The 16,205-nt window shown below is 37.1% G+C and overlaps 2 protein-coding genes across 2 annotated transcripts in view; both read left to right on the top strand.

Moving 5' to 3' along the window:
* LOC309476034 (uncharacterized protein) overlaps positions 1 to 12,321 on the top strand; it is a 64,560-nt gene extending 52,239 nt beyond the window's left edge. Inside the window, exon 3 of the mRNA XM_082139153.1 lies at positions 11,676 to 12,321. The gene's annotated coding sequence lies outside the window, so the exon portion shown is untranslated. The remainder of the gene's footprint in view (positions 1 to 11,675) is intronic.
* LOC309476006 (uncharacterized protein) overlaps positions 1 to 16,205 on the top strand; it is a 235,965-nt gene that overhangs the window by 111,979 nt on the left and 107,781 nt on the right. The window lies entirely within an intron of this gene.

Here is a 16,205-nt window from a genome sequence, read left to right as displayed (position 1 = left end):
TACGCGCTGCTCTCAGGGCAGGTGTGTACTCAATAGATTCAAATCGCTTTTATTTTAGTGTATTACGCGCTGCTCTCAGGGCAGGAGTACTCAATAGATTCAAATTGCTGTTATTTTAGTGTATTACGCGCTGCTCTCAGGGCAGGAGTACTCAATAGATTCAAAGCGCTGTTATTTTAGTGTATTACGAGCTGCTCTCAGTACTCGATTGATTAAAATCGCTGTTATTTTAGTGCAGTACTCCAAGCTGTCAGTGAAGGAGTACTTAAGAGATTCTAATTGCTTTGCATTTTCCTAGAAATTAAGTCCTGTAATATTCCTGTATTGCTGGAATATACAGTAGTATTGATACTATGTGCTCTAATAATTTGATACACTAAGCTCAGTTCTAGAATAATTATATTTTTCTCTAGAACTAATCATTGTTAATTCTTAAAAAAAAACAAACAAAAAAAAACATCACTCATAAAAACATTCAGTAAACATGGCTGTCAGCTCCCAGGGCATTACTTTTGTAAAACTAAAGCAAAGTTCTCCCACAATACCAAAATATACAGTACAAAATACTCTCTTTTTTTTCTGTTTATATTTTTGCTGGTTTTATAGTCTAGTAAATATATAGCCCTACACATTTTTAAGGGTATATTTGATTATTTTTAATCATTTTGTTGTTACATAAGTAGACCATTTCTTTTTGGTCTATTATTAACTTGTTGTTTTAAATCTCATTCTTCAGTTACCTGAAAGAGCTGGCAGAAACTGGATGAATAAAAGGAACCAACACTGAAGATGCCTGATGCTACCCAGTCTATGATTAACACCTGGATGCAAAGATGGGGAGCGTTTGGTTCCACCTGATACAAGCACTCAATCTCAGTGTTGACTTTGTGATGCATAAATGTGATTGCAAAATGTGGATCTATGTTCAAATACTTCATTTTTTGCTAGAGTATTGCAGAGAAACAAAGACACTTAATTTCAGGGTTCCTACGCAATTTGGGAAAGTTTGGCATTTGATTTGAGTAATTTCCAAGTATAGAAAAATATTTTTGTTTCCATATTTTTCCCACCATTCTGTTTGCCAAAATATAAAATTAAGATTTTCTAAAAACACATTTATCAAAAGCCGATTGAATACATGGCAAAAGTTTAGTGATCATTTAGAGATTGTTTGTCTTTATCATAAGCGAGTCTCTTTTGAATGTCACTAAATTAATGTGCATTTACCCCTCTACCAGCAACAGATAAAGGAGCAGACTACCATTTAACTCATGCAACATCAAACCACACAGGTTATAAAGCATTTTAGGTTTCTTCTCATCCTGTTAGTGCTTATCACTTCCAGAAAACATTTGTACTGTATACCAAAGATGTAATGTTTTATGAAACATTAATGTTTAATATGGTTAGAAAAAACTAGAGAGAGGATTGCAATTTTAAGTCTGTGTGGAAAAGTGTAAGATTAAAAATAATTAAAGATATTTGAAAATGAACAAAAACATTTTATTTTACTGTTTCAATTCCCCTTTCTTACCCCAGGGTACCATTTGGAGTTCCTAAAGGCAGAGGTGCTGATAGTGCTCAAGGCCTGTAGGTCAAAATGTGTGTACTTCGGGGGTCAACGAATTGTCACACCTTTTACAATGGGGGAAATTGTAATTATCTGATTAGTCGATTTGAACGTCTCACATTTGGGTTAAAGACACATGGTCAAGGAAGGCATCAAAGATTATAACAGTTTCTCTGTCCCTTTTATTTTCTCTGTCCCTTTTATTCTCTGGCTCTCTTTGTCTCTTTCTGCACCCTCTCCCTCTCTTTATATCTCTCATGAAACACTTTACATATATGGGGGTACAATTAATGGTATTTTGGGATGGGATAAGTTTTTATCATCACATCTATTTTGTAACTTTAAGTGTAACCATATATAGTGTCATTAGACCCTTTCAATTACATATAATGTGCTAACTAGTTTTGATTAGTTATTGACTTTGAAGTGCTACCTATTGCAAAACAATATCGTCACTCTATAGCAGCAATCTGCCACATATTTAGCTGTTGTTACAACTTGTAACTGCGCTTATTTCTGTTGTTGATTTAAGTAGCAGTGGGTGGTAATGGACAAGAAATCTACAGTTTTCCACCATCTTACTGATAACATTTCTTTAGTAATTCGGCAGTCTAGCAGCCTGAACCCCTGTAGGAAATCCATCCTTACAAAAGTATGGAATTTTGATTTCATTTAATGACTGAACAAAAATTGATTGTAAATAACTAGTTTACTAATTATATTTTTATTGAACTGTCTTTTGGTCCAATTTTGCAAAATAACCAATTCAAGCATAATTATGACTTTCCTTTTTTATAGTATTACAAAACATTTCCAGTGAATTAAATGTATAAAACAGAAACATATCACAAAAGAATGCAGAGCAAAGATGTAGCCTATCATTAAACTGTTGTACTTTTAACTAGCTCATATCATTATTCTTAGAGGTTTTTAATTGCTTTATTATTTTTCTTTTAGATGGGTGTCATTGAACTTGAATGGGCTTCCTGTTTAACCAGGCCCAACGCTACGGGTCGCCTGGTCAAATGTCTGTCAGTTCCTCCTTAAATTCTCCAGATCTGTAGGTCTTCCTGCAAATGAATTACATAAAGATGTTGGTTTCAATGTAAGCTGATAGTCATAAAAAAACAAAACGTAAAATGTATTTCACCTGAAAGCTTCAGTTTCATCCTCATTTTAAAATATTTCCTGGACTATTTCTTTTGTGGAGTAAACTTGGTGCAAGAGACATGAATTGTCATAATGAAACCTTATCGTAACGTGTTACCAATGTAAGCAAATAAAATTACTTGTAAAAATCTTAAGATCTTTAAGCTAAAATACATTTATAATGCCCTCAAAACAGCACTAAAGACACAGTTATATTGTGCTTATCACAGTTAGTGCATGTTGAAGTCAATTTGAATCGGAGTACTCCTGCCCTGAGAGCAGCGCATAATACACTAAAATAAAAGTGATTTGAATCTATTGAGTACTCCTGCCCTGAGAGCAGCGAGTAATACACTAAAATAAAAGTGATTTTAATCTATTGAGTACTCCTGCCCTGAGAGCAGTGCATAATACACTAAAATAAAAGTGATTTGAATCTATTGAGTACTCCTGCCCTGAGAGCAGCGAGTAATACACTAAAATAAAAGTGATTTGAATCTATTGAGTACTCCTGCCCTGAGAGCAGCGAGTAATACACTAAAATAACAGCAGTTTGAATCTATTGAGTACTCCTGCCCTGAGAGCAGCTTGTAATACACTAAAATAACAGCAGTTTGAATCTATTGAGTACTCCTGCCCTGAGAGCAGCGCGTAATACACTAAAAATAACAGCAATTTGAATCTATTGAGTACTCCTGCCCTGAGAGCAGCGCGTAATACACTAAAATAACAGCGATTTGAATCTATTGAGTACTCCTGCCCTGAGAGCAGCGCGTAATACACTAAAATAACAGCGATTTGAATCTATTGAGTACTCCTGCCCTGAGAGCAGCGCGTAATACACTAAAATAACAGCAGTTTGAATCTATTGAGTACTCCTGCCCTGAGAGCAGCGCGTAATACACAAAAAATAACAGCAATTTGAATCTATACTCCTGCCCTGAGAGCAGCGCGTAATACACTAAAATAACAGCAATTTGAATCTATTGAGTACTCCTGCCCTGAGAGCAGCGCGTAATACACTAAAATAACTGCGATTTTAATCTATTGAGTACTCCTGCCCTGAGAGCAGCGCGTAATACACTAAAATAACTGCGATTTTAATCTATTGAGTACTCCTGCCCTGAGAGCAGCGCGTAATACACTAAAATAACTGCGATTTTAATCTATTGAGTACTCCTGCCCTGAGAGCAGCGCGTAATACACTAAAGTAACAGCGCTTTGAATCTATCAAGTAGTCCTGCCCTGAGAGCAGCGAGTAATACACTAAAATAAAAGCGATTTGAATCTATCGAGTACACCTGCCCTGAGAGCAGCGCGTAATACACTAAAATAAAAGCGATTTGAATCTATTGAGTACTCCTGCCCTGAGAGCAGCGAGTAATACACTAAAATAACAGCAGTTTGAATCTATCGAGTACTCCTGCCCTGAGAGCAGCGAGTAATAGGGTTGTGCCATCGTGATGGCTGACCGACATCACGATGGTGAGCCACCATCGTGATGCCACGCCCCCACCCTGTGAGACCAGCCCACTGAGCCCAGTCTCACGGCAGTTCGTGTGTACACCAGTGGTTGGGAACCTGGCTCGCAAGGTCTCTCACCCTTTACCAACGAACGATAAAAAATTTAAGACTTGTGTGTTCAGTGCTGTTCGCGAGTGTCACGAGTCATCACAGCAATCAACTAACCGCTTATGTTTCTGTGGTAACCTAACAGTTACAGCTCCTGCACTGGGATTCAAGCAGCTGCTGCTTGTTTAAGGTGATGAAAATCATTTTAGAACAGCAGCGAAAATGTAAAAGTAGGCTATATAAACTTTAATATATCCTTTTATTGAAACAGGTGCTTTACTGTTTAAAGCGACATTTCGAAACATTTCACCCGCTGGCCGCTTGTACTTTCACTTTTGCCGCAGAGACCCTTTATGTCCTATAAATGTGTCGTGTTGTTGATAATCCGCGCAGATTTCAGTTGACGATTCTGTTTAAAGTTATTAATAATAAAACATGATTGAATGAGAAAGAAAAGAGCAGGATGTGCTTTATATTGAAAAGAAATATTAAAAGCGCGATAAGTCGCGAAAGAAACCTGAATTGTACTGACAGGATGCTGTGCGCGCTCCGAGCGCAACACGGACAAGCATATAGGCTTTGTCTTCGGCTGCGAGCCTAAACGGCCAAATAAACATATAAATATTTCAAAATGCCAAGGCGAGTATTCCCGTGGCGTAAACAAAGTAGAAGTACTCTCTCTCTCTTCGTGATGGTCAGCGTGATTCCGTAGCACCCCCCCCCCCCCCCCCGACGATATCATCGTCCATCGCGATGTTTTACTGTAAACATCGTCAACTGCCAATTTAGGGGACATCGCCCAACCCTAGCGAGTAATACACTAAAATAAAAGCGATTTGAATCTATTGAGTACACCTACCCTGCGAGCAGCGCGTAATACACTAAAATAAAAGCGATTTGAATCTATTGAGTACTCCTGCCCTGAGAGCAGCTCGTAATACACTAAAATAACAGCGATTTGAATCTATCGAGTACTCCTGCCCTGAGAGCAGCGCGTAATACACTGAAAATAACAGCGATTTGAATCTATTGAGTACTCCTGCCCTGAGAGCAGCGCGTAATACACTAAAATAACAGCAGTTTGAATCTATTGAGTACTCCTGCCCTGAGAGCAGCGCGTAATACACTAAAATAACTGCGATTTTAATCTATTGAGTACTCCTGCCCTGAGAGCAGCGCGTAATACACTAAAATAACTGCGATTTTAATCTATTGAGTACTCCTGCCCTGAGAGCAGCGCGTAATACACTAAAATAACTGCGATTTTAATCTATTGAGTACTCCTGCCCTGAGAGCAGCGCGTAATACACTAAAATAAAAGTGATTTGAATCTATTGAGTACACCTGCCCTGAGATCAGCTCGTAATACACTAAAAATAACTGCGATTTGGATCTATTGAGTACTCCTGCCCTGAGAGCAGCGCGTAATACACTGAAAATAAAAGCGATTTAAATCTATTGAGTACTCCTGCCCTGAGAGCAGCACGTAATACACTAAAATAAAAGTGATTTGAATCTATTGAGTACTCCTGCCCTGAGAGCAGCGCGTAATACACTAAAAATAACAGCGATTTGAATCTATTGAGTACTCCTGCCCTGAGAGCAGCACGTAATACACAAAAATAAAAGTGATTTGAATCTATTGAGTACTCCTGCCCTGAGAGCAGCACGTAATACACAAAAATAAAAGTGATTTGAATCTATTGAGTACTCCTGCCCTGAGAGCAGCGCGTAATACACTAAAAATAACAGCGATTTGAATCTATTGAGTACTCCTGCCCTGAGAGCAGCACGTAATACACAAAAATAAAAGTGATTTGAATCTATTGAGTACTCCTGCCCTGAGAGCAGCGCGTAGTACACTGAAAATAAAAGCGATTTAAATCTATTGAGTACTCCTGCCCTGAGAGCAGCGCGTAATACACTGAAAATAAAAGCGATTTAAATCTATTGAGTACTCCTGCCCTGAGAGCAGCACGTAATACATTAAAATAAAAGTGATTTGAATCTATTGAGTACTCCTGCCCTGAGAGCAGCGCGTAATACACTAAAAATAACAGCGATTTGAATCTATTGAGTACTCCTGCCCTGAGAGCAGCGCGTAATACACAAAAATAAAAGTGATTTGAATCTATTGAGTACTCCTGCTCTGAGAGCAGCGCGTAATACACTAAAATAACAGCGATTTGAATCTATTGAGTACTCCTGCCCTGAGAGCAGCGCGTAATACACTAAAAATAACAGCAATTTGAATCTATACTCCTGCCCTGAGAGCAGCGCGTAATACACTAAAAATAACAGCAATTTGAATCTATTGAGTACTCCTGCCCTGAGAGCAGCTCGTAATACACTAAAATAAAAGTGATTTCAAAATCTATTGAGTACTCCTGCCCTGAGAGCAGCGTTTAATATACTAAAATAACAGCAATTTGAATCTATACTCCTGCCCTGAGAGCAGCGTTTAATATACTAAAATAAAAGCGATTTGAATCTATTGAGTACTCCTGCCCTGAGAGCAGCGCGTAATACAGTAAAATAAAAGCGATTTGAATCTATCGAGTACTCCTGCCCTGAGAGCAGCGCGTAATACACTAAAAATAACAGCAGTTTGAATCTATCGAGTACTCCTGCCCTGAGAGCAGCGCGTAATACACTAAAAATAACAGCAGTTTGAATCTATTGAGTACTCCTGCCCTGAGAGCAGCGCGTAATACACTAAAATAAAAGCGATTTGAATCTATTGAGTACACCTGCCCTGAGAGCAGCGCGTAATAGAGTGCCGAAGTAATGACGTCACTTTGTAGGCCAACCCGGAAGTTAGCGGCGCATGGGTTCCCTCGATCAAAAAGCAATGCATTTTCCCCATAGACTTTTGGAAAATCGCAAAAAATAAGATCTGTGTTCAACAAAGAGTTGTGACCCTTACACGTTTTGTCTATCAAGATAATCTTTACAAGTTAATCCAAAATGTATACATTTTGAAGCCTAAATAAAGCCGTCGGATATAAAATGCTAACGGTAGGCTATCAACGGACTACAGCACACCATGGTCGCGGATCAACGTCATCATCAAGCTTCCTCAAACTCACTCACTCGCTCGCTCATTATGATCTGCACTGTGTATGAACCTATGTTTTACAGTCTATGGTATTAACCTATTTTTACAGTCTATGGTATGAACACTTATCCACTTTTTCATGAGAAATACTGCCCCTTCTGTTTTTCAAAAAATGTTAGAAACTAATTTTGTTTATGCGTGCCTCTCTGAGATTTTTTAAATCTTTTGTTAATGTTTTATTTATTCGTTTATTATTTTGTTAGTTTATATAAACCTTAATATTATTTTCTTTGTGATTAAGATTATTTTGCCTGATCATTGTGCCCCAAATAAACTTTAAAGATTATCTTTCACTGTATTATGTTTGATTGTATGTTTGCATACCATTTGCTAATTCGCCAGGAAAAAAAACGCGCTTTAACCATCTCAGAAGCACTAACGTTAGCTATGGCCGTATCAATTTCCATGTCCTTTTTCTTAGACGATAGAAAAACCATAGATCAAAGAGAGAACAACTATAAATCTGGACATGAACAGTGCAGCTTAGATGCTGGTTTACTTGCCGGTATTGTAAGGGCCAGCATGAGGTACAAGGTTAATCGAGTAAGTAAAACTAGGGAGAGATAGAGGAGTTATAATATGTATTTAAGATAACTATGTATTTAAGATAACTATACAAATAATCTCTGAACAAGCATAACGCAGTTCAATTCCAAACATTTAATATAATAGTTGTATATAATTATATATGTTGAATTTAAAGAGAATTGTCAATAGCAAATGCTTATTATAATATATTATAATTAAACCATATATGTTCCCTAAATAAACCTCATTTTGTTAACATTTTCTATTTTTACCTGGTAATCCACAAGCCCCAATGTGAGAGCCTGTGTAGTAAATTTTATCTCACATTCACATTACTGTGAGCTGACTGGAGTGTAGTTACAATAGTATACAAGTAGTATGCAATAGTTTAACATTTAATTTGTGTATTTGTCAGACAGTCAACTTACAGTGCATTAAGGCTATACATATCAGCGTGTTCTCTGGGAATTGTCCACGTTTATATAGCACATTAAATATAGTTAACATTTACTACTAAAATAACAAAGATTAATATCATTGCCTGCTTTAACTACCGGCAATGCTGTTTACAAATACAATCATATTATTATAGGTGGGTAAAAGCCAAGTTCACAAGGTGCAGGACCCACCCTATCTATAATTATATCCAAACAAGTTACAATAAAAGTCAATAAACCAGGTATTATTTTGAATATTTTAATTAAACACATTTCTCAACGTAACGTTAGCCTTTAATAAAACTGCAGCGGATCTAATCTATTAAACAGTGGCAAAGTAAACAAGCTTTTAGATATTTTAAGAGAAAGACAAAAGGTATTTTAGCTGTTGATTTGGTTATGAAAAACGTTTATTCTTGCTACTGCTAGCCTTTTTTACTCCATCTGGCACGAACCCAGAGTCTCCGCTGGATAACATCGGACGGAAAACAAACGAGATTTCATTCGATGACTTGTGGTTGCATCTCGGGACAAAACAAAAATAACGTTATGTAGGCTATATTAACTGAAAGGTAAACTTCTAAGAACGTGAAGCTGAAACGCGGGCTAGTGAGAGATTTCATGTTTGTCATGATGACGTCTAAAGTCTCCGCCAAAGGATGTAGTCCCTTTTAGCAACTTGTTAGCAACCACCGTTTTTAAGACACAATAAAGTTTTAAAAAATCACAAGCAGGTTATAACTGGTGTGTTTTATGTCATAGATCAAAACGTGAAAATATTTAGAGGCTTTGTTAACCACAGACCTTATTTCAGGCGATTTAGCAAAAACCCATTCAAAAAACCCATAGACAAAGGGCGAGGGAACCCGTAGTGCTAAAATGCTAACTCACTTCCGCGTTTTGGCCTACAAAGTGACGTCATAACTTCGGCACTCTATACACTGAAAATAACAGCAGTTTGAATCTATCGAGTACTCCTGCCCTGAGAGCAGCGCGTAATACACTAAAATAACAGCAGTTTGAATCTATCGAGTACTCCTGCCCTGAGAGCAGCGCGAAGGCGGGAGATGTATCATTTTGACCGTTGAAATATCGCGGAAAATTTGAACGAGTTCTGTTCTCGCATATCAATTTAACAGACAGCGAGGAAGCATTGGAAAAACATGTTTTACACTAGTTACCACATAAGCAGCTTTGTTTTGGTCGACTGATGAAACAGTCAAATCAAAATGCATACAATACCCCAGCTAACACAGTACGTTGTGACGACGTTGTCAGTTAGTCGTCATTTGGTCAGCGTGACATTACTTTATGACAACGTTGTGAGGACGTCGTGGTAAAGTTCCATTTTTTTAGAATCTTGGCTAACGTTCCAGAAACGTTGTGGGCACGTCCTCAAAAGACGTCGCTAGTTTATCCCACGGAGAACGTTGTAGACACGTGGTCCACTGGTCACCAGATAACTTAATAAAATCTTTGATGAATTAAGTAAATGTTCCATATAATATCCAAATGGCATATTATCACTAGGATAATATTTGTAATGCATTTATTTATATAATTGAAATGATCTGGAAAGTTATATGGTGACCAGTGGACCACGTCTTTACAACGTTCTCCATGGGATAAACTAGCGACGTCTTTTGAGGACGTGCCCACAACGTTTCTGGAACGTTAGCCAAGATTCTAAAAAAATGGAACTTTACCACGACGTCCTCACAACCTTGTCATAAATATAAACGTTTGTATATAATTATTATTATTATTATTATTATTATTTGTATTATTATTAAGGAGGTTGGGTGTTCGTAAAAGCAACAATTAAAAAAATCTTCAAACTGAACTTCAAACTTGAAGAACTTAAAAATGAGTTTTAAATTCATGAGATTTGTATTTATGTAATGTGTTAATTCTACATGTTTATTTATGTAAATAATGCGTGACTGTCACTGACGTGTTTTATGAGCGTGCGGGCTGAACATTTGAGTAGCTTTCAAACCCTGGAGCGGCGCAGAGTTGCCATGGAAACGGCGCCGCAACAAAACGGATATCAGCAAAGCTCCCTCTCTTGCTGTTGTTTTCACTGCTTTCAGGTGAGTTTAGTCTCTAAAATCACACACATAATATACACAACTGTTCCTGACACTTTTCTTACGTGTTATTACATCTGTTGAATATTTAGGCTACTTTGTAGAAATGGTTTAGTGTCTTCGAAAAAGTCCGTTAGCATCTCAACCGTTTTGCTAACCTAAAGCTCTTATTTACAAAAGTTTGGCCTTATAATCACATCTTTGTGTAGATAAGAGGTTATGATGTGCAGTTGAATGTGTGATTGGAAGTTGACTAATTTATTTAACAAACTGATATAACATAAATGTAGCAGCTGTGTGCTGTTAATCGATGACGTCACTTACACTGAGCTAAAATTGTCTGAAACTAGTTTAGATGCGTTTTGATCTTTCACGGTAAAGAAATATTGATACATGTTATGTTATTTTAGCAGCGACAAAATAACCCCTCTACAACAGAGGGGAAGCTCTACGATTTCAACATTTCTTAAGGAAGTTGCTGACAGAGAAGTGGGAAATTCAGGGAGAACTGAGGAAGCTTATCCATTTCCCCCCACCATTTTTTTACCTATATTACTGACTCATTTATTTGATTAAAAATACAGTAAAACAATTATATTGTGAAATAATATTAACATTTAAAATAACATATGTGAATATATTGTAAAATGCAATTTATTCCTGTGATCAAAGCTGAATTTTCAGCATCATTATTACATCATTACTATGATGAGGTGACAGTGCAGCTCGGGATAAGGAAGAGGAGGAGGAGGAGGAATACGTAAGTTAGACAATTTTCTTATTCCTTTCTAACAAAAAACTATAAACCTGACTACAATAGTATGGTACATTTTATTTTTATTTTCCAGCAATATATAGAGAGAGACCATCCTCCTCTCCTTGCCTCAGAAGACCCTGCCCTCCACTGGTGGGGTAAGAAAGAAACTCATCCTCTTCTCCCACAGCTCTCCATCATCTCCTTCTGCCTCCTCAACACTGTCTGAAAGAGTGGTTTCCACAGCTGGGATGCAGTCATCATGCTCATTTTCTTGAACAAAAAACTCTTTATGTATATTTTGGTGGGCGAAATAATACAGGAGAAATGCTAGAAATCTATATTGTTCCTTTTACATATCTTTACTCTTTATGAGCAATATTTGTATTTTATTTGTTAGCTTCAGAGAAGCTCAAGGACTAGGCTATAGATCTTTGGTAATTGTCGCATTGTTCAGGTTTAGCTACTGGTAGTTAAGCAATGAAGCACATCACCACCAGACATTTGTAGCAGGAGCCTCATAGGACACTACAGGAAACAACTGAACCTATTTCTGCAAATAAAATTAATAATAAAGAAAATGCTGAATCTTTTCATTTCTTTTTTTTAAGGTCTTTATTGTTTATCCGCCAAATTATAGAGAGTATATCAATAAGAATATCAAACACTTTTTTTTTTTCAGTAAAAAGAATAAAACATTTTAATAGTTGGTTACATTATTCATTGATTGTGTTTTTTTATTAATTAATTGATGTTACATTTCTGTACTCATTACTTGTTAACATGGTTAAAAAATCGTTAATGTTAAAAATGTATTGGTTTAGTTTGTACAAAGAAACACTGAATAAATGCTGATTAATAAATTAATGCAGTGTGGTTTTGGGCCATTTTCTATTTAGAATTTAATACAAGTTTGTATTGGTTTCCATTACATATCTGTATTGATCCCTAAACGTATTAACAGAAAACAATACACAATTCCCTATTAGAATGTATAAGGTTTTACAGCAGAGAATGAAATGTTTGAGTTTATCAGTTCTATGTGGATTTCAATGTTATGGATCAAGCACATCTTAATTCCCAGGACTAAAGGTGAGAAGTATATTAAAAATAAATGTGGACGTGGTATTTTGGTCGTTAGGAAGTACCTGCCACGTTCCAGCGACGTACCACTATAACGTCGCCACGACGAATACAGGAATCACAAAGTTATGTCGCTGGAACGTTATGTGGAACGTCGCAATGACTAATATGGTCCTTTGATGTTACATCCTCGCAACGTGCCAGTTTGGTTATTAAGACGTACTCATCACGTTCTTGCGACGTACCACTATAACGTCGCCACGACGATTATGGGAATCACAAAGTTACGTCACTGGAACGTTATCCCAGATAGCAACATTGTTTCGGCCCGGATCTGGCCCACATCTGGCACTTGTGGAATGCGGATCTGGCCCACATGCAGCGTGGAATGACGGCCCTTGGGTGGCCCACTCCTGTTTGCCAGATCTGGGCCACAAGCAGGCCATAGCAATGCCACATGTCAGCCAAGAGCAAAGAAATAAACCAGAACTGGACCTTATCTGAGCCACAAAGTCTGTGTATATTACATATAGAGTCATATCAGCCTTAATAAGCCTGTTAACAAGCAGAATCACTGAAGGAAAGAAGAGAACAGAAAAAGAGACGAGCAGAAACACAAGAACTACAACTGACTTCAGACACAGTCTCAGATGAAATCAACTGAAGAAAAAAGAAGACATTAAATCTGTGAAGATCAGCAGAGGAGGATTAAACAACTCCACAAACAGCATTACCAGCTTCACTTATTACTAACCAGACTGACTTTATTTCTGTCAGACGTCTACAGAAGTTTTATTGAGAATTAACAGAGGTTTAACTCTGTTTCATTTAAAGTCACCATAAGAGTGACTAGTGTTTCCATTAGTTGGGCTCTTAACTCTTAGTATATCTTAACTCTTGTCTTTTTTGGCCGCTGTGACAGTGTGTTTGTCAAACACATTTACAGCAGCAAAGAAAGCTAAAGTGAAATGAGATCAGGTGATGATGGTTACCTGTTTATGATTTTATAATCATCATGAAATAACCTTTCACTGATGTCTTTGGAATCTAACAATTGTGTTGATCCATTTATATTTTCACATCACAAATCCTGTGTTTCTGCAGCATGAGGTCTAGCAATATTATAACTGTCAGTTTAAAGCTTTTAACAAACATGAGATCAAAAATTTAACTTATGCTGACACACACAGATATCAATAATCAATGTATGAATCTCAACAATGGTGACAATCACAAATATTTAGATAAAAAGAATAATTCACGTCACTGAAAAGCTACTAATTCACAACAAAAACAACAGCAAAAAATAAAAGCAAATATTTAGAATCAAACAAAATTATAGGACAATTCAGCTGCATAATTTATTCATGTTGCAATGCATGCTGGGAGTTTTTTACTATGCTGGTACCCAGCATGCATTGCAGCAAAGTACTTTTGATTGTCACCATTGTTGAGATTCATACGCTGATTGTTGATGTCTGTGTGCGTCTTATTAAACTGACTTTTTCGTGCACATGGTTGATAAAGTCTTCTAACTTATTGATATTATATTGTTGGATCTCATGCTGCAGAAACACAGGGTTTGTGATGTGACATTATTAATGGATCAACACAATTGTTACATTCCAAAGACATCAGTGAAAAAGGTTATTTCATGATGATTATAAAACCATCAACAGGTAACCATCATCACCTGATCTCATTTCACTTTAGCTTTCTTTGCAGCTGCAAATGTGTTCAACAAACACAGTGTCACAGCAGCCAAAAGAGATATAAGATATATTAAGAGTTAAGAGCCCAACTAATGGAAACACTAATCACTCTTATGGTGACTTTAAATGAAACACATTAGAGTTAAACCCATTAATTCTCAATAAAACTTTTGTAGACGTCTGACAGAAATAAAGTTAGTAATAAGTGAAGCTGGTAATGCGGTTTGTGGAGTTGTTTAATCCTCCTCTGCTGAGATCTTCACAGATTTAATGTCTTCTTTTCTCTTCAGTTGATTTCATCTGAGACTGTGTCTGAAGTCAGTTGTAGTTCTTGTGTTTCTGCTCGTCTCTTTTTCTGTTCTCTTCTTTCCTTCAGTGATTCTGCTTGTTAACAGACTTATTAAGGATGAGATGACTCTATATTTAATATACACAGATTTTATGGCTCAGATAAGGTCCAGTTCTGGTTTATTTCTTTGCTCTTGGCTGACATGTGGCATTGCTATGGCCTGCTTGTGGCCCAGATCTGGCAAACAGGAGTGGGCCACCCAAGGGCCGTCATTCCACGCTGCATGTGGGCCAGATCCGCATTCCACAAGTGCCAGATGTGGGCCAGATCCGGGCCGAAACAATGTTGCTATCTGGGATGTGGCACGTCGCTACGACGAATATGGTCCGGTCCGGTTACGTCTTCACAACGTAACTGTGTTAGCTGGGACGATATTTAGACGATGATTAGTTCTGTGCATTTTTAAATGTTTGCTTATTATCTTAGTAAACGTTAGAGGATGTTGAATTAACAAAATATAGTTGTAAATTCACTTACCTTGCAATAAATGCGTTCTCCCACGAACATCTGTCTTTTCTTCCGACTATTCCTCAAGAAATCCCTCCGCAGCGCATCTCAAATTCAAACGTCTAAACCCCGCCCTTGCTTCAGTTTCATTGGTTGAAGCTGTAAACCAATCATTTTCCTTTCTGCCCACAGAACATGTTTGAGTCAGTAAAACTCCCATCTGCTATACTGTAGGCGGTTGCATATATGAAAAAAAAAAACACCTAACCCTAAAAAATTCTAACAAAAGGTTTCGCTGTTTTTTGTAGTATTAGGTATACTTAATAACATTAATATTAATCCTTAATAACATACTAAAAGTTTACCAAAGTTTGACCACTAGAAAAGTGTAATTTTCAAGATGGCGTCCAAGATGGACAGGAAGCCTTTAAAATATCCTAACTCCTTCATTATTTGACCTAGCCAAGTGTCTAACCCCATGTTTTCTGGGTCTATGATTCCATTGGACTTGTCTAAATTGCACTGACATGATTACATACTTATGGAATACATGATTTTGTGAGATAACTGTAAGGTTTTATCTTTGTTTGGGGTGAACAAGAGATGTAAACGATTTAGCCTATGTCATGTAACCCCTACTCAGTACGTGTTTTTGGACACATACCCTTTTTTTGCTAAACACAGACTTGACATTCAATGCAAAAGTTATTGCACCCAAAAGTAACTTAAATTGGAGTTGTATAACTGATCATAAACAACTCTGAATTAGCCCGAACAGAGGCCTGTGTGTGAACCCTCTAAAATGGTCACTCATTTCAATTTGAATAAGGTAATACATATGTAATACATCCTCTATTAGTCCAGTCATTTTATGAAAAAAGGTTGAACAAATTGCAACAGAAGAAAACTCAACTGATTTTGTATCCTCAATATGTCCTGAGTAAGGGGAAAAAAGTCCAGAAGAATCCCATTAGGGGAAAGTTTCGAAAAAAAAGACCCAAATATAGCCTATTCATACGCCTATTCATTCTTTTTCTTACGTGAATAGGGTAAAGATTTTAACCTTTAAAGGTGCCATGTGTAAAAAAAAATCAATTCATACTCCACATTCCATACCAGATGGGGGCAGTATACCTCCAGAAAGTGTGTCTACTCTATGAATATGACATCTTCAAGCTACTCCCCTTCACCTTTACCAGTGAATATGTTCATATTCGTTTTGTTCATATTACATTTTTATCGTTAGTTTGAATTACATTAATTTGACAGACAGCATTCGCTGATGTTGACCAACGTAACCAGAGCTGCCAACTATCACGCATTCACCGTGAGACACACGAAATTGACACTTTTCACACGCTCTCACGACACACATCAATTTTCTCGCGCACAGAAA

Source organism: Leuciscus leuciscus (genome assembly GCF_965113295.1).
Source record: "Leuciscus leuciscus genome assembly, chromosome: 15".
In the NCBI taxonomy this organism is placed as follows: Eukaryota; Metazoa; Chordata; class Actinopteri; order Cypriniformes; family Leuciscidae; genus Leuciscus; species Leuciscus leuciscus.
This window is presented reverse-complemented; position numbering and strand designations above follow the sequence as displayed.